We start from the raw sequence: 21,150 nt of genomic DNA, 5'->3' as shown, positions 1-21,150 counted from the left end.
CATGGCTCACGGGCCCAGCCGCTCCGCGGCATGTGGGATCTTCCCGGACCGGGGCCCGAACCCGTGTCCCCTGCATCGGCAGGCGGACTCCCAACCACTGCGCCACCAGGGAAGCCCCATTTGTGTTATTTTGAGCCACTAAACGTGTGGCAATTTGTTACAGCAGCAAGAGGACACTAATACAAGTACCCAGGAAACCTTGGGTTTCTTAGTTGCCTCTGGGAAAGGGGAATAGTTAGTTGAAGGACAGGAGTGGAAAAGGTATACAGTATGAATTTTTGAACTATGTGAAAGTATTATTTTAACATAAATAAAAATGTTTTGAACGTTTGGGGATCCCCTGCTGTGATCTCCAGGGCCACTCCCTCAGCCCACCGTGGACAGGCCTCCACACACCTGTGAGTTTCCTGTCTTCTTTCCTGCAGCAGAAGAGAGGATTCAAGAGGGAGCCAGTAGAGATCCTGATGAATCCAGAACCGCGGCCTCCTCCCCGCACCTTGGGGAGGGCTGTGCTACGTCCCCACCCTCTCTCTGACCCCTCCTGCCCTGAGGGAAGCAGCATGGTACGGTGGAAAGGCCACTTAGAATCCAAAGACTTTGGGTTTGAATTCCTTTTCTATCACTCACTAGCTTTGAAACTGGGCAAATTCCTTTACCTCTGACCCTCAGTTTCTTCATCCAAAAGTGAGATGAACAGCCACCCCTCACAGGGCTTTGGTAAGGATTAGGTACGTGGTACTTAGTAAGTGCTCCACAAATATTAGATAAACCTGGATCCTATTAAAAGTTCATAATATTTACCTTTGGGAGAATTTACACTGAGAAGTGCACTTAGCAGATGTGAGATTCGTATTCTCCCTGGCCAGAGAGCACCTGGCGAAAATGATCACAAGCACCGTTCTGTAGCAAATCGTATTCTCTGGTCTGCCTTCACCTGGAGGCCCCCGAGCATCCTCAAAGACGCCCGTCCTCGGTTACTTCCAGAGGCCCTTAGCAATGTCTGCCTGTGCCTGGACGTGCTGGGCGCACACAGGGATGGTGGCCCGGCACTCCCGAGTGGTCGGGGCTTCCGCGGCCAGGGTAGTGAGAAATCAGAGGCTGATGTATTATCTACTGATCCACAGTTTATTCTCTCCCACCGTTTCTGAGGGCCAGACCGGCATCATCAAAAGTCTTGAAAGGGTTCAAGGACCCACCTCCAAAAGGGTCACTCAAGTGGCTATTGGCTGGAGTCCTCAGTTCCTTCCTGAGCACCTCCAGACTCCACGTAGAGTCTCTCAGGACAACTGGCTCCCCCAGAGTGAGATATCTGTGTGCGTATAGGTGCACGAGATGGGGAGACAGTACAGAACAGGGGCCATAGTATTTTCTATAACCTTACTCAGAAAAAATGCATCTGGGGGCTTCCCTGGTGGCGCAGTGGTTGAGAGTCCACCTGCCGATGCAGGGGACACGGGTTCATGCCCCGGTCCGGGAAGATCCCACATGCCGCGGAGCGGCTGGGCCCGTGAGCCACGGCCGCTGAGCCTGCGCGTCCGGAGCCTGTGCTCCGCAACGAAGAGGCCACAACAGTGAGAGTCCCGCGTACCGCAAAAAAAAAAAGAAAGAAAAAAAAAAAAAAAGCATCTGTAATTTCCCTAATCTCAAACTGAAATTTGTCATTTCTTTCAATCATACATATGGGCAACAAACCAAAGCACTTAATAGTGCATTATTAGTGTCTTTATCACCGTGCAGTCACAGATATGTTCAGATAACATGACAGTTGTTATGGGCGGCTCCAAATCTAGGGCACGTGCATCATCACACAGTCAAACCAAGGCTGACGTCTGCTGCTATCCTGGTATCTAATGTTTCCCTAATGACACTCCTATGCTACCATACTGCGCATTCTCTGTCAAGTGTCTTTCAATATAATTGGTTTCCTTTTAAATCCTATGTATTTTATTTCATTCATTCAAAAATAATATTGGCAGTAACCAGACTACTCAAGGGGCCCGTGGCACAAAAAGGGCAGGACTGCTGAGGCCAGGGGATCTGCACTGGCTCCTCCATGATTCATGTCTTACTGGGCAAATCAGCCCTTCCATCTCTACTGCCAAGGTGGGAAAGGAACAGGCTTGTGCTCCCTGCCCCCATGAATTCTGTAAATGGTCTTCTCGCGGATTTGATGCTGTTTGCTTTTCCTCATGGTGCCGGTTATGTCTGGGCCGGGCTGGTGACTCAGCGCCTGCGGCCTTCATGGACTGGAGGTGTGTCCCCACCACCCCATACTCTCTGTTCTTGGAGAAACACCTGCTGGGAGTTCCCTGAATATGTGTCAGGATCTAATTTCACTGCGGAAAAAATCTGTGAAATTCTTTATGTAGATATGAAAGCGCAGAGGGGAACTCATCTCCCCTGGCCAAATCCACCTGCTTTGTCCTCACCCTGCTTCCGAGGCAGCTCAGCCAATGGACACCTCTCTACAGAGGGAAGGAGGGGACATTTGCTGAGCACTTACATGCATCTCCCCATTTACTCCTCCTAGCAAGTCTGGGAGGTTGTTTCCTATCTCCCCTTAACAGATGAGGAAAGTGAGGCTCTAAGACTTTACGGGACTTACTCCAGGTAACCCTGTTTGCAAGTGCTAGAGCTAGGACTTGACCCCTAAGCCTGCAGCACACTGTTCTCACCTCCTCTGTGCCAGTGAAGGCTGGTGGCCTGGGATGGATGCATGCCAGCTTGACTGCCAAGTTGAGCAGTTAATGCTTATTTCAGTAGGTTACTGGGGAGCCCCCAAAGGCTCTTGAGGTGGGGAAGCAATACAATGAGTTTCACTTTAAGAAGTGAATTGGGAGCTGGAAGACGACTTCAGGGGTCACAGGCCTGGAGACAGGAAAACTGATTAGGAAGTTATTGCAGCTGTTCAGGTAAGACATGCTGAGGGCCTCAGGTGATGGGGTGGGAGCCGGAAGGTTAGCATGCAGGGAGCGCGGCAGAAGCCGGACGACTGATTGCGTGTGTGGGGTTAGGGCTGGGAGGACCCCTTGGAGCATCTGGGCCAGGGAGAGGTCACGGGAGGTTGACATGACCAGCTACACTCATGTTAGGGTGGCCGTGGGGAGTCTCGGTTCCTTCATCCCTTGGGTCCTGCAGGTCCCTCAGGGGAAGTCAAGCTGGCCTGTGCTAGAGGCCTTTCTGGAGTCCAAGCTCCCCAGGCGGCTCCTGCCTAGGGAGAGGTGCCTAGGGAGAGACCAGCCCTTCCTTGTCCCACACCTGCTGTATGGTTTTTCCCTCTTCTGACAATTTAGCCCCATGAGTGGTGGGAGCAGGTGCTCTGACCACAGGCTGGAGCCATGAAGCTAACTGTGGCTGCGCAGAAGGAGCTGCCTCAGACACGGGGAAGTATTGCGTCAGTTTATGGGAGACCATCTGAATAGTGGTGGCACATTTTCTCCCCCTTTCCAAATGGCCAGTCACCCTGAGTTTTCTATTAAAGAAAGGGCAACAGAGGGTGATGGTCCAGCTTTTAGACTCAGGGGCCCAACTACTTGGGCCCAAATCCCAGCTCTGCCAGTTACTCACCAGGAGCCTTGGGCAATTAATCTCTGTGTCCCTGAGCTTCCTCATCTGTAAAATGGGAATAATACTGGTACCCACTTCAAAGGATTGTCGAGGTTAAGTGGGTTGAACCATGAAGTGCTACTAGTGCCTGGTATGTAGTTGGTGCTTAATAACTAGGCATTGAACGGATGAGTGCTTTAGAAGAAAGCTTCCCAAGGAGGAAAATTAGAGGTGATTTGTTTTTTTTTTCACGTGAAATGGCAAAATCTAGATAAGGAAAGGCCCCGCTTTGTTCGAGCTCCTTCCCAATACAGTCCATTAAAGGGGGATGAGGGGAGAGTTACTGGAAGAAGTAAATTAAAAACCCATGAAAGGATTTCCCTGGTGGCACAGTAGTTAAGCATCCGCCTGCTGGGGCTTCCCTGGTGGCGCAGTTGTTGAGAATCTGCCTGCCAATGCAGAGGACACGGGTTCGAGCCCTGGTCTGGGAAGATCCCACATGCCGCGGAGCAACTAGGCCTGTGAGCCACAATTACTGAGACTGCGTGTCTGGAGCCTGTGCTCTGCAACAAGAGAGGCCGTGATAATGAGAGGCCCGCACACCGCCATGAAGAGGGGCCCCCACTTGCCGCAACTAGAGAAAGCTCTCGCACAGAAACGAAGACCCAACACAGCCGTTAAGTAAGTAAGTAAATAAATAAATAAAAAAGGATCCGTCTGCCAATGCAGGGGACACGGGTTCGATCCCTTGTCCGGGAAGATTCCCACATGCTGCGGAGCAACTAAGCCCGTGTGCCACAAATACTGAGCCTGTGCTCTAGAGCCCGCCAGCCACAACTACTGAGCCTGTGTGCTGCAACTACTGAAGCCCGTGCACCTAGAGCTTGTGCTCCACAACAGGAGAAGCCACAGCAATAAGAAGCGCACACACCGCAACGAAGAGTACCCCCACTCGCCGCAACTAGAGAAAGCCCGTGCACAGCAACAAAGACCCAACGCAGCCAAAACTCAATCCATCAATCAACAAAATTTTTTTTAAAACCCATGAAAAATTATTTCCTTTCTCTGCTTATTGACGTTCTCCCTTCCAGGCCCAGTGTAGACGCCACCTCCTCAGGGGAGCCTTCCCTGGTTTCTACTCTTCCCCAGCACCCTCAGACATGGCTTCCTCTTCTATTCTAGGGCAGCTTCCAGCTTGTGGGTTTTATGGTAGCACTTACTTAATCCTACTTTATTTTAGCTGCATTCATGGCCTTCTCCTCTTACCGGACAGGAAGCTTCCCTCCGAGGCAGACACACGTGGGAGCTTTGAGTTGGACAGGTCTGGGTCACATCCTTCCACCACTTACCAGCCAGGCTAGTCGCACAGGTAAGAGACGAAGGCACACCTGTCAGGAGCTCTTCGATTGGCCTCGTTCCTTCAGACCAAAGCAGACCAACACGCCGCATGAGCTGGACTCGTGGGACGAAACCACCAGGCAGCGTCTCCTCCCTCTGTCCCCTCTGAACACTCCAGTCCTGTGGCCTTTCTGGTGGCTCTTAGTTGATAAAATGGGCTCAGTCCAGGAATTTCAAAGGTCCAGGCCTGAATTTGATTTAAAATGGGCACCTCTCGCCTTTCGTCTTGAGCCCTTGCCGCAGGTAGGAGGCCGCTGGCTGGGGAGAGGCGCCGTGCGCGTTCTCCTCCCACCTCCCCGACCCACTGTCTGCATCTCCCTCAGACCTCCAGGGGCCTTTGGCCCAGCTGACCGCGGTTCCTCCTCCGCCACCAACCGGGTCTGAGGTGGCCCGCCGGCTGAGGAGGCCTGTCTACACCCCGAGGACACCTGGGCCGCGCGCGCCTGCGGACCCGCGGCCTCCGGAGACGTCCCGGCGGCCTGAGCTCCAGGAGGCCAGGCTCGCGGGCCCGGAGGCGGAGTGTGCGGAAACGCAGCGGCGAGGGAGCCCTTCTCCGCGGAGGGAGGCAGCCGGCCGGGCTCGGTGCTAAGTGCTGACGTGTGTGTTGCTCCTGCAGTCAGCCTGGCTGACTCGTCCCCGCAGACGGATCCCTTCCAGAAGCTCGCATGCTCCGGCCCTGACTGGAGGCCCGGCCGCGGCTCAGAGTTCACGGGGTCACGGAGGACGCGCCGGCGCAGGAGGCAGGAGCTGAGCGAGAGGGGCGAAGGGGGCTCTGCCGCGCAGCCGCTGGCGACCACGGGCGCTGAGCCGGAGCTGCCTCCGTGCCTGACGGGGTCAGCCCGCCCAGCCGCCAGGCCAGCCGCGGGGTCAAGCCGGACAGTGACGGCGGAGCATCTTCCCCGACCCCCGGGTCACCGGGGAAATGCGGCCGGTGCACCTCATGCCCGTTGCGGGGGCGCCGAGATGGACAAGACTGATGCACCTCGAGGGCTGACGGAGACATGGAGCCCCTGGAAGCCTCCCACACCGCAGGCGGGAAAGGAAAATGGTGCCGCCACTTTGGAAAACGGCTTGGCGGCTCCTTAAAAAGTCAGACATCACCTGGCCGGCGCCAGAGAAGAGCACATGCTGCACGATTCCATTTGTCTGAAATTCTGGAAGATGCAAACTAATGTATAGTGGCAGAAAGAAGTCCAGTGGCCGCCTGGAAATGGAGGGGTGGGGAGGGACGAGAGGGACCGGTGATGGAGAGGCACGGAGACATTTTGGTGCTCATGGTTTCATGGGTGTTTGTATGTCAAACTCGTCAAATTGTGCACTTTGAATGTGTGCAGGTCAGTGAATGTCAGTTATACCTCCACAAGGACGTATCGGAAAAAAAGTCTTAGAGACATCGAAGCGCATATTTCACAGTGAAAAAAGACAGACAAAAAAGGGAAGCATCTGGGATACACGGTTGTTTAGTAAATGCTGATTAGTTGGCACGAGCCTGGATTCTCACTAAGTCTGTTCATTCACTCGTCGTGGTTCTCACAGGTCCAACCCCAGATGGAGCGATGGCAGCATGGAATCTGCACACCATGGTGGGCTCCCCTTCAGGACGGAGGGGCCTTGTTTCTAAGGCTGGCCCAGCTTACACTCCAGACCCTGAGAGATGACCTCTCTCCTCTCCGAGTGCTGCCTCTCTGACTGTCTGCCTGCTCGTCGGCCTTGCCTAGGACGGTTTATTCAAGAATTTCCTCTTCCTGTTTTGTAAATAAGTTCATTTGTACCATTTTTTTAGATTCCACGTATAAGCAACATCGTATGATATTTGTCTTTCTCTGTCTGACTTACTTCACTCCGTATGACAGTCTCCCGGTCCATCCTTATTGCTGCAGATGGCATTATTTTGTTCCCTTTTTATGGCTGAGTAATATTCCATTGTGTGTATGTACCACATCTTCTTTATCCATTCATCTGTTGATGGACATTTAGGTGGCTTCCATGTCCTGGCTATTGTAAATAGTGCTGCAGTGAACATTGGGATGCATGTATCTTTTTGAATTACGGTTTTCTCCTGATATGTGCCCAGGAGTGGGATTGCTGGAGTCACTGATGTAGAAAACAAACTTATGGTTACGAGGGGGGAAAACGGGGGAAGGGATAAACTGGGAGATTGGGACTGACATATACACACTACTCTATAGAAAATACATCACTAATAAGGACCTACTGTATAGCACAGGGAACTCAATACTCTGTAATGACCTATATGGGAAAAGAATCTAAAAAAAGAGTGGATATATGTATGTGTATAACTGAAGCACTTTGCTGTGCAGCAGAAACTAATACAACACTGTAAATCAACTATACACCAATAAAAAAAAAAAAAGAATTTCCTCTTTCTCTTTAAGCCTCCAAATGGTTCAAATCCCAGCTTGCCCACCTGTCAGACCAGTGACCTTGTACAGGTGACCGAGCCTCTCCCAGCCTTAGTGGAAGGGAAGATGCCCATGTCCTGGGTCTGCTGTGGAAATGAGCCAGCTTGCAGCTGGGCCAGGCCCCGCGTGCTAAACCGCAGCTGCCTGACACTTGTAAGAGCCCCCGCACCCTACACCTTTCAAGACCCTTTGAGGAGATCTGTCAGCGCCCACTCGGGCTGCCCGCAGTGATGTTTGGCGCCCAGTTTTCCTCTGTCTCCCAGCCCCTGTCTCTGAGGCTCACATTCGGACCCTTTCCTCCCCTCCCCCTCCCCCAGAGGCTCCTTCCCCTCTGGACACCATCTGGGGCTGCTGGTGGGAGGTCCCAGTGCCGAGGCCGACGGCGACCACCTCTGGGGTGGTCGGCACACCGTGGCCAGTGCCCCTGCCCTCTGTGGCATTCTACTGGGGACCAAAGCAATATTGGCTCTGGCCCTGAAGAACTGTTAGTGACCATGGCACTGACATTTGGGTCTTCCTCAAGGTCACTACATCCACGGGGTTCACACCTGAGCCCCCAAAGCCTGGGCTGGAGGCCACGCTGTGCAGCTGTACTGCACCCCGGCTTAGAGTCAGTCCTTCCCAAAGACCGAGATCTGTTCCGGGCCAAGCCTGCCCGCCTAGTTGGGGTTCCCTCAGGATCCAGGGGTTCCTCAATCCCTCCTGCCAAACAGGTGCGTCTTGGAGCTGCCTGTCTAGTCTCTGAAGTGTGCTCTGAGTAGCAAGGGCACTCTTTTGGCTCAGGCTAGAACCTGCCCCCATGTACACACATGCATGGAGGAAAGGGCTTAGCACGGCACCTGGTACACAGTAGGTGCTCAGTGAACATCAATACTCTACCGCTCACATGTGCACACACACACAGAGCATGGCGCTCTTTGAGCGCATGAATCTAACAGGACTGCGGTGAGTCTCACCTGAGATATATGAACTCTAGAGCACGTGCCTACGTGAGATGTAATTACCACAAATACTAACCCCTTTCCTTTGCTAGATCCAGTTATACGCTGGAGGATAGGGGAGGATGGGCTGGGGAGGACGGGCTGGGGAGTGACGAAGATACGTGGGCGCAGGATGGAAGAACGGATCCCAGGAAAGATAAGATGGGAGCATGTCCAGCTAGAGGGACCGGGAGCCAGGGCGGGAGGTACTCTGTCGTGCCGGGCACCCCCTGCTCAGAGAAAGACGGTGTGGGCATGGAGACCAGAGCAGACTCCTGCAGGGAGAGAAGCAGGCTTCGGAGCCAGAAGAGACGCTTTAGCCAGGAGAACCTGTCGGAGATGCCATCCAGGCTGACAGGGTCACAGCAGCCGCAGCTCTGGGCCATGCTGCTCTGCCAGGAGGACTGCGGGAGCTCAGGGCGGGCGGGAGGGGCTCCTGCAGGAGTGCCGGGCAGGGAAGAAGGAAAGCTGAGTATGGATGGTCACACAGGAGCCTGAAAAGGCCCCAGAGAAAGGCCTTTGACCCACAATTCAGAAACAACAGCGAGGAAGCAGCTGTGGGTCAGAGTGGTAGCGGAGGCCAGCCCAAGGCCATGAGCACACAGAGTGGCACTGTCTCGGGAGAGAGGCATTCCCGCTCCCCTCCTGATTCCCTGCCCTTACCGCTGGTCTTAAATGAATCCAGGTGGAGAATAAGGCTGTGTAGGTAGCACAGCGTACAGGGCCCCCTGTAGGGTCCCATCCATGTGGTTTCATATTTCGGCCCTGCCCGCTCCTAGCACGGTGACTTTGGGCACAGTACTTAATCTTCCTGGCCTCTGGGAGACTGGCAGTTGTTTTCATTTGTTCTGAATCATCTATAATGTCTAGCATGGTCTGTGAGCCTAATGGATTCATTTCTTTATTCATCTGTTCATTCACTCATTCAAACAAACACTCTGATCACCTGTCAGATCAGACCAGCTCACTCCCAGGCCTACGGTCACCCATTAAACACCATCAGCTGGACCTGCTTGGACTCCTCTCCCCACGCTCCCCCCCTGTGCTCTATCATGTCACCACCTGCAGTTTCTGGAATGCACCAGGCTCCCTGGTGCTTCAGAGCAACTGCAGGCACAGCCCTGACTCCCAGCCAGCCCTTCCCTGACCCAGGTAGAGCTAGCTTGGCCCTGGGCTCTCATAGCCCCTTACGTTTGGGCCTCTAGTTTGGGGTTATCACCCGTGCCACAATCATGACCGGTCTGCCTCCCCCTGCAAACTGGGGGCTCCTGAAGGACAGCACTTTGGTTCTTGGCTTCTCTCTGTGTATCCCCAGCATCTAGCACAGGACCTGGCACAGAATGGGAGCTGAGAATATGTTTGAGGCTCGAAGGAAAAAAGAGACCGTGCTACATGATATATGTCATGGGTCGAACTGTGTCCCTCCCAAAAGATACGTTAAAGCCTGATATGAGCTGAATTGTGCCCCAAAATTCATGTTGAAGCTCTAATCCTGGTACCCCAGAATGTGACTGTATTTGGAGACAGGGCCTTCAAAGAGGTGATTCAGTTAAAATGAGGCTGTTTCTGTGGGTCCTTATCCAATCCAGTGTCCTTATAAGAAGAGGAGATTAGGACACACAGAGGCACCAGGAATGCAAAGACAGAAGCAAGTCCACTTGAGGACACAGGGAAGACGGCTGTCTGCAAGCCAAGGAGAGAGGCCTCTGGAGAAACCGGACCTGCCGACACCCTGATCTTAGATTTCCAGCCTCAGGTACTGTGAGACAATAAATGTCTGTTGTTTTAGTTGTGGTATTTTGTTATGGCAGCTCTGGAAAACTAATACAAAGTCCTAACCCCTAGCGCCTCAGAGTGTGACCTTATTTGGAGACAGGGTCATTACAGTTGTAATTAGTTAAGATGAGGTCAGTAGGATGGGCCCTATTCCAATATGACTGGTGTCCTTATGAGAAGGGGAAATGAGACAATAAATTTCTGTTGTTTTAAGCCATCCAGTCTGTGGTACTTTGTTACGGCAGTTAGAAAACTAATACAGGATGGGAGACAAAAAAAAATATTACTTTATGACAAGTTCATCAAAGCGAGAGGTTTTCTGCCCATGGCAGCACAAGGCTATGGTGTCGACGCCAGATGACTGGAGATGAGCTTCCAGGGCTCTCTTCTCTTCCATTCCTGGTTCTTGTCCGCTACCGCCCCTCAAGCACAGACAGCTGAGTTACATTTCTCAGGGCTGGCCCGAGCCCCATCCACCCCCAGAACTGCCCGCCACGTTATCAGTCCAGGATCACACCTGCTCCCAGAAGTTCCATCTTCAGGAAATCTGGACCCAGGCCGCGCCCAGCCCTCAGCAGGTCCCCATGCAGACCCCAGACACCACGTTTTCTAACCTTCCTCGTTTTTCCCAACTTGCCCACACACAACTGGCTTTTATTTTTTACCTTTGCTGTTACCTGTGCCACTACACACCTGTCCACACCCCAGCTCCCAACAAGGAGTGAGGGAAGGAAGGCAGAGGCGGGGAACTGGACCCCACGCAGGCGCTCAGACCCCTCTGAACCCAGCCTGCCTGGCCCTGAATGCTCCGAGGAACCCGCCCTTGTTTAGGGTGAGTCTGGGCACAGAGCCCTCCCCACAGACAGTGGCAGCGCTGAAGGGCAGGTGGAGGCCAGGGCAACCCTCCTGTGGAAATTCGGGAGCTGCCACCGTTCACAGACACAAGAGATCTCAGGCAGCAGTGGGAGCGAAGCCCAGATGCGGAACCGACAGCGGATCTGCTGTGTCTGCATCGCTCAAGCCTTTCCCACTCTGGCCCACCGCTTCCCTGCTCAGTTCCCCTGTGACTCCCGTTATTGGGCTTATTCACTGCCCCACACAGGCCTTTCTCAGGCCTTTCTCATGCACTTGTCTGCTTCTCCCTGTACCTCATTTATCCCTGACCACTGAAATGCTACACAGCCTTCAAGGCCTGTCCCACATGCCTCTTCCTCTAGCAAGCTTTCCCTGATAACCTCAACCAGAAGAGGTTTCCACTCCTGTCTTTGCCACGTGCGGCATCGGGCATGGGGAGTCAGGAGGTGTGTTTTCCCCAGGCTCTGGGGGCAGTGCTGTGCTAAGGGTGTAAGTGGGCAAATCCCAGCTCTGCTCCTTACTGGGCAGGTGGCCTTGAGCAGGTTCCTCTTCTGTCTGGGCTCTAGTCCCCCACCACAGTCCCCTGTGAAATGGAGATTGTATTTTTTATTTTATTGATTTCACTTTTTAAAATTAATTTTTTTGGAGTGTAGTCGATTTACAATGTTGTATTCATTTCTGCTGCACAGCAAAGTGCTTCAGTTATACGTACACAGATATCCACTCTTTTTTAGATTCTTTTCCCACATAGGTCATTACAGAGTCCCCTGTGCTACACAGTAGGTCCTTATTAGTTATCTCTTTTCTAAAGAGTAGTGTGTATTTGTCAGTCCCAATCTCCCAATTTATCCCTTCCCCCTCTTCCCCCTTGGTATGGAGGTTTCAACAGGGTCTCAGGTTTAATGAGATAATACATGTTAAGTCCTCAGCAGTCAGGGAGGAAGGGGCAGCCCTTCCACGAGGCCATTCCCAGGGACTTGGCCTCATCAAAGACAGTCGTTCCTGTCTCTGTCCCCACTCCCTCGGGCCTTCACTCAGCTGTCGCTTCCTAACTCAGCCTTCCCTCACAGCTCTACTGAAGATTTCACCCCCGCCCATGTTCCCTGGCCAGCCCGCCCTATTTATTTTCTTGGTACAATAGCGTTAAGTCAGTATCTGGTCCTGAATGAACGCGTGAAAAGGGAGGCCTGGGGAGGAGTGTTCAGGAAGTGGGTCCACACCGGGCCGGCTGGAGGGACTGCATCAGCGTCCCCGGGTTTGGCAGTGGGTTCGATAGCTCTTCCAGCCGTCCCCCCGAAGACACGAGGCTGCCTCTGAGGTCGGCCAGCTCCTCCGTGCTTCAAGCACTGGCTCCTCTTCCTACTTTTTCTCTCCCTGGGACATAATTGAAAACTCTTCCTAAGCCGGGTTAATTTGTTCTCTGTCAAGAGAAAATAAAGAAACCATAGCGACCGATTAGCAGCATCTCCTAAATCAGTCCCATGAGAAATAGGTTTGGCGCATCCATCTGGGAGGGCAGCTGAAATCTCCAAGGCCATGAGCACAGATTCTGTTTCAACGGGCTGTGAGAAGCAGAGCTGTGATTAAAGTGCCCGCCTCAGCCGTGGCTGCCCTTCCAGTGCCCTCCCCGGCCCTCATCTCTTAGGGACCAGACAGAAAGACTGGACCTTTGACATGGTCCCGCAGAGAGGCCGGCCTCCACGCCATTCTCTTGTTTCCTGTCGAGGTAGCCCCAGGAAGTAGGCGGTATTCGTCTCTCCTATCACAGGTGAGGAAAGGGCGGCCCAGTCCCAACGGCTTGCTCATGGCCACGGAGCTGGTCCGTGACAGAGGGATGGAGCTGGGGCTCACGCTCAGGTTGGCCTCGTCCACACAACTGTGCCTTGTCCATCGTGACCACATTTGAGGTTCTCCAACCAGACACAGACAGAGACCTGAAGCACTTCCCTCGGTGGCCCGCCTTTGACGTCCTGTGTCCCTTCAGCAGCCTCTGTGACACCAGCTGGGCCACTGGGCTCCTATCCCTCTTGACCTCTAGATACTAGTTTGGTTAAATAATCCTCGATTTACCTCTCACGGACATTGTGTCACTGCGACCTGATCAGAATTCTTTGAGGTCAGGCCCACCGGCTGCAGAGGTGGGGTGTAGCTGCAAGCGGCGGAACCTGGGGTTGGGTGACTTAGCCAGCAGGTCAGGGCAACGGTGTTCCTGGCTGTGAGCAGCTCCTAAGGTTAAACATGGGTAAGTACGCAAAAGAGGTGTGCTTACTTATTTGCTTTAGGATTGCATTTCACGAATGACATTTGTTTAGTGCCCATGGTTTACAAACTGCTCCCACATACGTGGTAACCTCGTGTCACGGACTGTGAGTATAAAGGGACTGTCTGGCTCCTATTCTAGGGGGTTCTTTACATCAACAGGGCTTTGAAACCAGGGAGCAAGGCTTCTGAAATATTTACGTTGGATTTGATTTTTAATAACTCTATTTACTTATCATAAATATGACTTGTAGTAATATGAGATCCAAGACACAAATATTACTAGAGTATTATTGGGTTGGCCAAAAAGTTCATTCGGGTTTTTCCAGCCCAATACTTCTACTCCCTTCTGTTATGTTAAGTTCACATCTTGGTTAAGAGCTTGTCAGGGTTCAACTATAGCACTCCTGTTAGAGGCAGAGGGAGCCAGGAGACTCCCAATCTCCAGAACTTCAGTAAAGTCTCAAAGATAGATAGATAAATACATAAATAAATAAACAAAATTTCCCCCTTTCCTTAGAATTTTCTCAGTGTTCCCGCTAATCAGATACTGTTAGCTTTATTCTGCATTCATTAATTCACTGAATGTATTTCAGGCCCTGTGCTAGGAGCACGGTTAAAAGATTGTCCTGTTCTGGGGCACTCCCAGTCCAATGGTGGTTCAGGGGCCCTGCCAGATACATAACAGACCTCTACAATGTGATAGGGAAAGTGAAGGCAGAAGCAGGTCTGGAAGCACAGAGTAAGGACAACTAATCCATGCTGGGCATATCAGGGAAGTCTTCCTGGAGGAGGTGACATCTGAGTTGGACGAGAGAAGTGGAGGAAAGAAATCCAGGCAGCAGAGAGAGGCTCAGGCACGAGAGCATTGTGTACTCAGAGGAGGGGCTGTTTGGTGAGAGGGCCCTTAAGTAGCACAGTAAGAATGGGAACAGCTGAGCTTTAACCCTCAGCCGGGAGTCTTGTATGTGAGCTGCTGGGAGATTTTAAGCAGGGAAAACATTCTCATATTACCCCTTACTTCTTCCAGGTATGAACCACAGTTTATTTTTTTTTGACATCTTTATTGGAGTATAATTGCTTTACAATGGTGTGTTAGTTTCTGCTTTATAACAACACAGTTGTTATTAAACAACTACTGGGAATTCCCTGGCCGTCCAGTGGTTAGGACATGGTGCTTTCACTGCCGTGGCCCAGGTTTGATCCCTGGTCCAGGAACTAAGATCCTGCAAGCTGTGCAGCGCAGCAAAAATAAACAAAAACAAAAAACCTACTGATATAGTTTGATGTTTAGCATTTCCTCCGAGCCAATATTAATATAATCTCTAAGAAAGCAGAGACTAAGATGTCTTTTTGTTCCACCCTATAATTCTCTAGACCTAGAAGAAGTCCTGGTTATAGTGGATGGTTAGAAAATGGGGGGAAGGGAGGGAGGGAGAGAAAGGCAGTGACAAGATCTGTTGTGCACTGGAGAAAAATCATTCTGGCAGCAAATAGAGAAGAGATGGCAGAGAGGTGTGACTTGGGGTTGGGAGGGACTGATTAGAATGCTATTGTCATAATTCAGGTGAAAAGTGCAAACTGTCTACAGGAACGGCAGAGGCAGAGGCGGGAGAGAGGGGACGTAGAGAGGAGAAAAGCCCAGGAGGTAAGGTCTATGTGACCTGGTGCCTGGGTGGGCAAGTAAAGAGAAGTAGAGAGTCACCTGGAGGGGTTTTGACGCCTGGGCCCGGCAATTAGCCTCAGTGAATTGGCCTGGGTGGTGTAGGAGACACGGGTAATTCCTAAAAGGACCCAGGTGACCCTCCCGTGCAGGCAGGATGGATAAGCACTGACCGAGTGAGGGGTTTATGAGGGCTCCGAGGGTTCCGGCTTTGGAAGAGAGAACACAGGAGGGAGAGCGAGTTTGGGAGAGTCGGGAGAGAGAAGCAGTTCAGAAGGTACTGAGTTGACTGAGTTCGAGGCATATGAATTAAGAAAGAAAGATGTCAGATGGTTCTTGTTTGTTGCTTAAAGAGTGAAGGTGAGGATACACAATTGGACATTTTGGTTGGGAGTTGCTTTGTAATTAGGATGGTTTTGTGCAATGGGGTTCAGAGAGGGCTCTTTGGAAACTGTCTGAGGAAGTCTGTGTTCTGGCTGAGCACCAGGTGGTGAGAGACGTGAACGTGAGCTTGCAGAAAATCACAGAGCGAGCCGTGTAACCGGGTTTCCACCCTTGTTTTTACCTTCTCTGCTTCCAAGTTTCTTCTCTGCACAGCTGAACAATGCACCAACTTTGTTTCATAGCAAATTTCTTATGGTCTCTGGCAGCGCCGATGCAGCCTTCATATTCCATTTGTTCCTTGGATAATGAGCTTAGCCTCAGAGCCAAAGGAAAAAGCCCCAGTGCTTGTTAAATCTACTGGCACGGGCTGTCGGCTCCCCACAACCTCCATCAGACGTTGCGCTAAAATCGTCCAGCTCGGTCAGGCCGTTTGCATCTAGGCAAATGGCCCTTGGTGACTAATAGAAATCCAACTTTATATTGATGAGGAAGGGCTTTGATAAGCAGCGTTAATTTTGTCTGCACAGTGGAATGGAGCTCATCTCTACTTCCTTTTGGGGAGCCTGGTTTATGCTTCCCCCAGATAGCACTTCCCCGGGGCTCCCAGACATTGCATTCACCAGGTGTAATTAATCTCAGAGGCTCCCTGGTCCGGCTTTTGCACACAGCACACAATCTGCCTTATTTTTTTCCCAGCCTCCCAGCTCAGAGAGAATCGTGATGACGGGGCAACCTGAATTCTAATAACGCTTCAAGTAGTCATTTGGGCTCGATGCATGTGGCCTGGTGCAGACAGAACCGTAACAGCTGGGAGGACTCTGTCTGGCGTTTCCTCCCCCCAGGGGTCTGGGAATTAAGGCTGTTATCTTCCAGCTGGAGTCCTGGGAATTGGGTTGTTGTTGCCAAAGACAAAGGAATGGGTTTCTAGAATTATCACTTAGAAGAACAGTGCACCGAGAGAAACTCTAGATGCTTCCAGAAAGGTGGGCAGTGGGTATCTCGGCAGGGTGATCGAAATGTGAAACGTCTCTGCCAGCTACTGGGGAGCACCTTGCAGTGGGTGGAAGACTCCTGGACACATCTCTACCTCGCATTCAGTCCATCTGGAAAGGCAGAAGGACCCCTTCGCCTTCAGGAGTTTACTGCACCCTTTGGGAAAAAAATCCCATAACCTTCCGGGGCTTCCATTCAGTGAGGATGTGTGGTCTCAAGCTTCCAGAATATATTCAGTTCGATTCAAACAAAATTGTTGAGGACCTACTGGTGCCAGGAGGGAAGTGGGGGGTGAAGACGAGAAAGGATGCCCTTGGTCATGCAGCCACCGACTCGCCGACAGTCCTTGATCAAGCATTGGCTTCGTACCAGGCTTTTTGTTGCCATGAAGGATGCAAAGATGAAGGAGGGGGTCCCTGCCTGCCAGGAGCGCTTCTATTTGAGCAGATTGGCATGGGCTGCCATTAGAGCCACAGAGTGACGGACACTGTCCTGGGAGCTTTGATAGAGACACTAGAAAAAATGTAAAACAAACCCAGAAGACACTGGAATTGATTCTGAGTGTGGAAACCAGAGAAGGCTGGAGAGAGGCGGAATCAGGATTTCAACAAGGCATTTGACCAATTTCTCCTCTTGGTCTGGTCACCAGAGCAAGAGCTAACACGCCCACAGCATTGACCCTGTTCCTGGAGTGGTTTCAAGAGCTTTACGTATATTCACTTTGTTCCCACAACAAGCCTTTGAAGTAGGTACTATTATTATCCCCATTTTATGGATGAGGAAACGGAGGCACCGAGAGGTTAAATGACTTCTCCAAGATGACCGCTAATAAGTGGCAGAGTAGGATTTGGTCCCAGGCAGTCTGGCTCTAGACAACTCTGGTGCAGTTAGGTAGATCTCTTCTGGTTAAACAACCCTACCCCAAAAGGGTATTTCTTTATGTTTTGTTTGGTTTAGTCAAAATAATTCATGTTGGAAAAGCTATATGGCATTATAGAAAGTTTGGAGAAAAGAATAAAGGTTTCCCTTTGTGGCTGGCATGGTGTTGGCATGAGGTGCAGAGTAACCCTTCTGAATGGTGGTGATGTTGACTGGTGTTACAATAGGCAGTCACAGCCTTGCACAACAGAATAATGCCATTTCGGTGTAGACCCCCTATTAGAATCATTGGTCCAGCCCGAAGCAATTTTAAACACCCGTCTTGGGGAGATAATACCATCAACAAAGAAAATGAGGACTCGGGGCCCTCACCCCAAAGAGCAGCCCAGGAAGCTGCAGCAATAGGTAGCCTTTCCCTGAGTTAAAGCCTAAAGCCAGCAGATGCAGGGTGCAGAGAATAACAAGGGGAGACCTAGGCCCAGAAGAAATCACCCAAAGAAAGAACCTGGGATAAAGGGCTGAGCTTGATGCCCAGATAAAGCATTTTCGACAGTTAAAGAATTTTCTACAGCGTCCGTTTCCTGAACAGCTTGTGTGGTCCGTGTGCAGAGACGGCACATACAGCTGTGCAGGTTGTCCACTGCACAAGGGCGCCCACCTGAGGGACAAGTGGGGACTAGAATCCAGTCTGCCTTCCACTCACTACACTATGTGCCCGTGAGGCTGTATCTGTCCAGAGGGGACACCCTTCCCTAATTCATGCAAAAGGCCCCTGTGGGCTAGCTGGGGCCCAAGACTTACAGAGAATAAAACACCCCCAGGACAGGACCAACAAAATGTGGGACATCAGAACAGGGCTGCATGTAGAAGAGAAAACACCTGTTTCACCACACTGGTTACAGTTGCCTTCAATTCTTTTGAAGGGAAAAATCAGGAATTGCTAACAAAATTCACTCTGTTGTACTCTTTTTTTAAATAATTAATTAATTAATTTAGGCTGTGTTGGGTCTTCGTTGCTGCGCGCAGGCTTTCTCTAGTTGCAGCGAGCGGGGGCTACACTTGCTTGCGGTGCTTGGGCTTCTTACTGCGGTGGCTCCTCTTGTTGTGGAGCACGGGCTCTAGGTGCACAGGCTTCAGTAGTTATGGCACGCGAGCTCAGTAATTGTGGCTCACGGGCTCTAGAGCGCAGGCTCAGTAGTTGTGGCGCACGGGCTCAGTTGCTCCATGGCATGTGGGATCTTCCCGGACCAGGGCTCGAACCCATGTCCCCTGCATTGGCAGGTGGATTCTCAACCACTGAGCCACCAGGGAAGGCCCACTCTGTTATACTCTTTTTTTTTTTTTTTTTTTTTTTGCGGTATGCGGTCCTCTCAGTGTTGTGGCCTCTCCCGCTGCGGAGCACAGGCTCCAGACGCGCAGGCTCAGTGGCCACGGCTCACGGGCCCAGCCGCTCCGCGGCATGCGGGATCCTCCCGGATCGGGGCACGAACCCATGTGCCCTGCATCGGCAGGCGGACTCTCAACCACTGCGCCACCAGGGAAGCCCTGTTATACTCTTGATGTGTGTACATATTCATACCCACACGCACAAACTCTTATGTTTCCTTCTGGAGTTTGGTTCAGTCATTCCCTGCGAATCCCCCGAATGTGTTGTTACAGACAGCTCTCTGCACAGGGGGCTTCTTCTCGATAGCTGGAGTCAAGGTTACAGTGTCCAGACTGGCTGAAACCACCAGGCAGGTCTCTCTCAGAATTCTGCCTGCTGTGCTCCCAAATAATATAGTCAAATACAATCAGCTGGGCCGGGCTGAGGAGTGGAAGCGGTGAGCGGACACAGCAGAACCCAAGGACCGCAATGCCAACTACCAGGCCCTCCCAGGCCACCTCCGGTTAGATCTGCCTCAGAAATGTCCATCCTTCCTGCCCCTTCTCTCCTTCCGTCCCTCCCATCCACCACTTCCAGACTCCATTTCCTCTCTCACCCACACCCCTCCTGAGACAGCCCCACGCGGCTCCCCCAGGCCCGGCCGCCACCTCCAGCTCAACTCCCAGCAGCTCCCAGAGGAAGTCTTTCCAGTGAGACTTCGGTCACGTCACTCCCCACTTAACACTTAACAGCGACCCACTCTCCACAGCAGAAAAGCACATATTCTCCAGCCCGGCACTGTAGAATAATAACACACTCACCAAGCACCATCTATGGGCTTTGACACAGATTAACACAGATTAACTTCTGAACCCTCACCACTGCTTCCCTGAAGCAGATACTATTATGATCCCCACTTTATAGGTGAGGAAACGGAGGCCTGCTGAGTTGGGAACTCACATGCCCACTCATACAACGAATTAGGGCCAGATCCAAGTTCAAACCCGGCTCGTGTGACCTCTCAGCCCACACTCAGGCGCTCAAAAGGCGGTCCCAGACCATGGGTAGCAGCAGCAGCGCTACCTGGGACCTCGTGAGAAATGCAGAAACTCAGACCCCACCCCAGACGGGCTGGACCAGGACGCGCATCTAAACAAGGGTCCGGTGACCGCTTTGCCCTACTGCCCTGCACGGAGCCCGGGGCCGCCTTCCACCACCTGACCCAGCGCCCGCCAGCCCTTCCCGCCTGCCGGCTCCAGCTCTGAGGCTCATCCCCACACGGCCCTGGAGCCGAGCCCCGCCTGTTGATCTCGGAACTCCATGCGTCATTACTCACCAGCGCCGGGCAGCCTGACGGCTTTGTCTTTTTCCTTTGCCTTCCCACACTCCCCCCTTTGATATCTGGCCCTGTCCACGGTGAGGGTGAGGAGGGGTCTCCCAGCAGGGCTGGTGGGTGCCCTTTGTCAGTGGCAGCCCCCTGCCCGTGAGGGGCTGGCTGTGCTGTGGCAGGTGGCACAGAGGGCCCATCCTGGCCCTGGAACCTGCGGGCAGAGCACGGGGGGCAGTGGGTGAGAGAAAGAGCAAAGGCTCTGGTCAGGGTGATGCGGCTGGGCTCCCATCCCACCAGCATCCTCTGCACTTAGTTTCCTCCTTATCGTCCAGGGATAATAACAGGCGACCCACAGGGCTGTCGTGAAGATGAGAGGAAGATGTATTGGGACAGTTGCCATTTGATGGAATTCTGGATGGTACGGATAGAAAGTCCACAAGAAATCATTAACAGGCAGGGAAACGGAGGCCCAGAGGCACGGTGTCCTGCGCAAGGTCACAGGGCCAGCTGTCAACAGAACCAAGACTACATTTCCCTTCTCCCAATGTCCTGCCCGGGCCCCTCTCCACAGCTTCTGTGTTTTGTACAGGAAAATGGAATCAGGTGGTGCCCCAAGAGAAGATTATGTGGATTCCAAGGGCCAAAGTCCAGTGTAACTGTTGGCCCCAGGGGAGAGCCCAGCAAAGATGGTAAGTGGGTCGCCCCCATCAGCCACTGCTGGGTCCTGAACGTTCTAGGAGAACGGGCCAGAGGAGAGGGTGTCCTTCTCCAGCGGTTGGAGAAATGTAGTGAAAGGAGTTGTTGTCCAGAATCTCTGACACATTCCCTTCCCCTCCCTGGTCTCTGCCGAGACACAAACAGACAGACAGACAGACACGCAAAGCTGATGAGGTGCAGGCACACAGACAGAGACTACCCCCCCAGAGGACCCACGACACACAATTAGGCGTTGCTGGCAGCCCCTGAGTCCCACAGACCAGAGTCGGATGAGCTGTCAGTGTTTTCCACACCTGCGCCTATACGTGTGCACACGTATGCCTGTGCACACCCATGCACACCGTCACTCTGGCCTGTGGGGGGAGGCAGGAACACGAGTGAGCTCCGAGTCTTGGCCTGAGTGGGTGTGTGGGTGTCTCCTGACCCAAATGGGTGGCCAGTGGCAGGAGACAGGCCACGGGTTAGCTGAGCACAGTGGTCCCGCACGGGGGTGGTGAGTGTTGCCATGGTGATGAGAGCTGGACATGTCAGGCTGGGAGGCCAGGTCCGTGTGGGTGGTGGAACACCATAGGCCCAAGCAC

At 52.4% G+C, this 21,150-nt stretch overlaps 1 long non-coding RNA gene across 3 annotated transcripts in view; it reads right to left on the bottom strand.

Moving 5' to 3' along the window:
• Positions 1-10,127: 10,127 nt before the first annotated feature.
• Positions 10,128-21,150, bottom strand: part of LOC137205488 (uncharacterized) — a 73,676-nt gene continuing 62,653 nt past the window's right edge. The window contains exons 3-4 of one of the 3 annotated variants that reach the window (XR_010934175.1): positions 11,500-11,561; positions 10,128-10,545 (exon numbers count right to left, since the gene is read on the bottom strand). This is a non-coding gene — a long non-coding RNA (uncharacterized lncRNA). The other 2 variants (XR_010934174.1, XR_010934172.1) reach the window with 2 other exon arrangements.

The sequence above is a fragment of the Pseudorca crassidens genome, chromosome 14, assembly GCF_039906515.1.
Source record: "Pseudorca crassidens isolate mPseCra1 chromosome 14, mPseCra1.hap1, whole genome shotgun sequence".
NCBI classification, from domain to species: Eukaryota; Metazoa; Chordata; class Mammalia; order Artiodactyla; family Delphinidae; genus Pseudorca; species Pseudorca crassidens.
The sequence above is the reverse complement of the archived record's forward strand: the minus strand, read 5'-3'. Positions and strand labels throughout refer to the sequence as shown.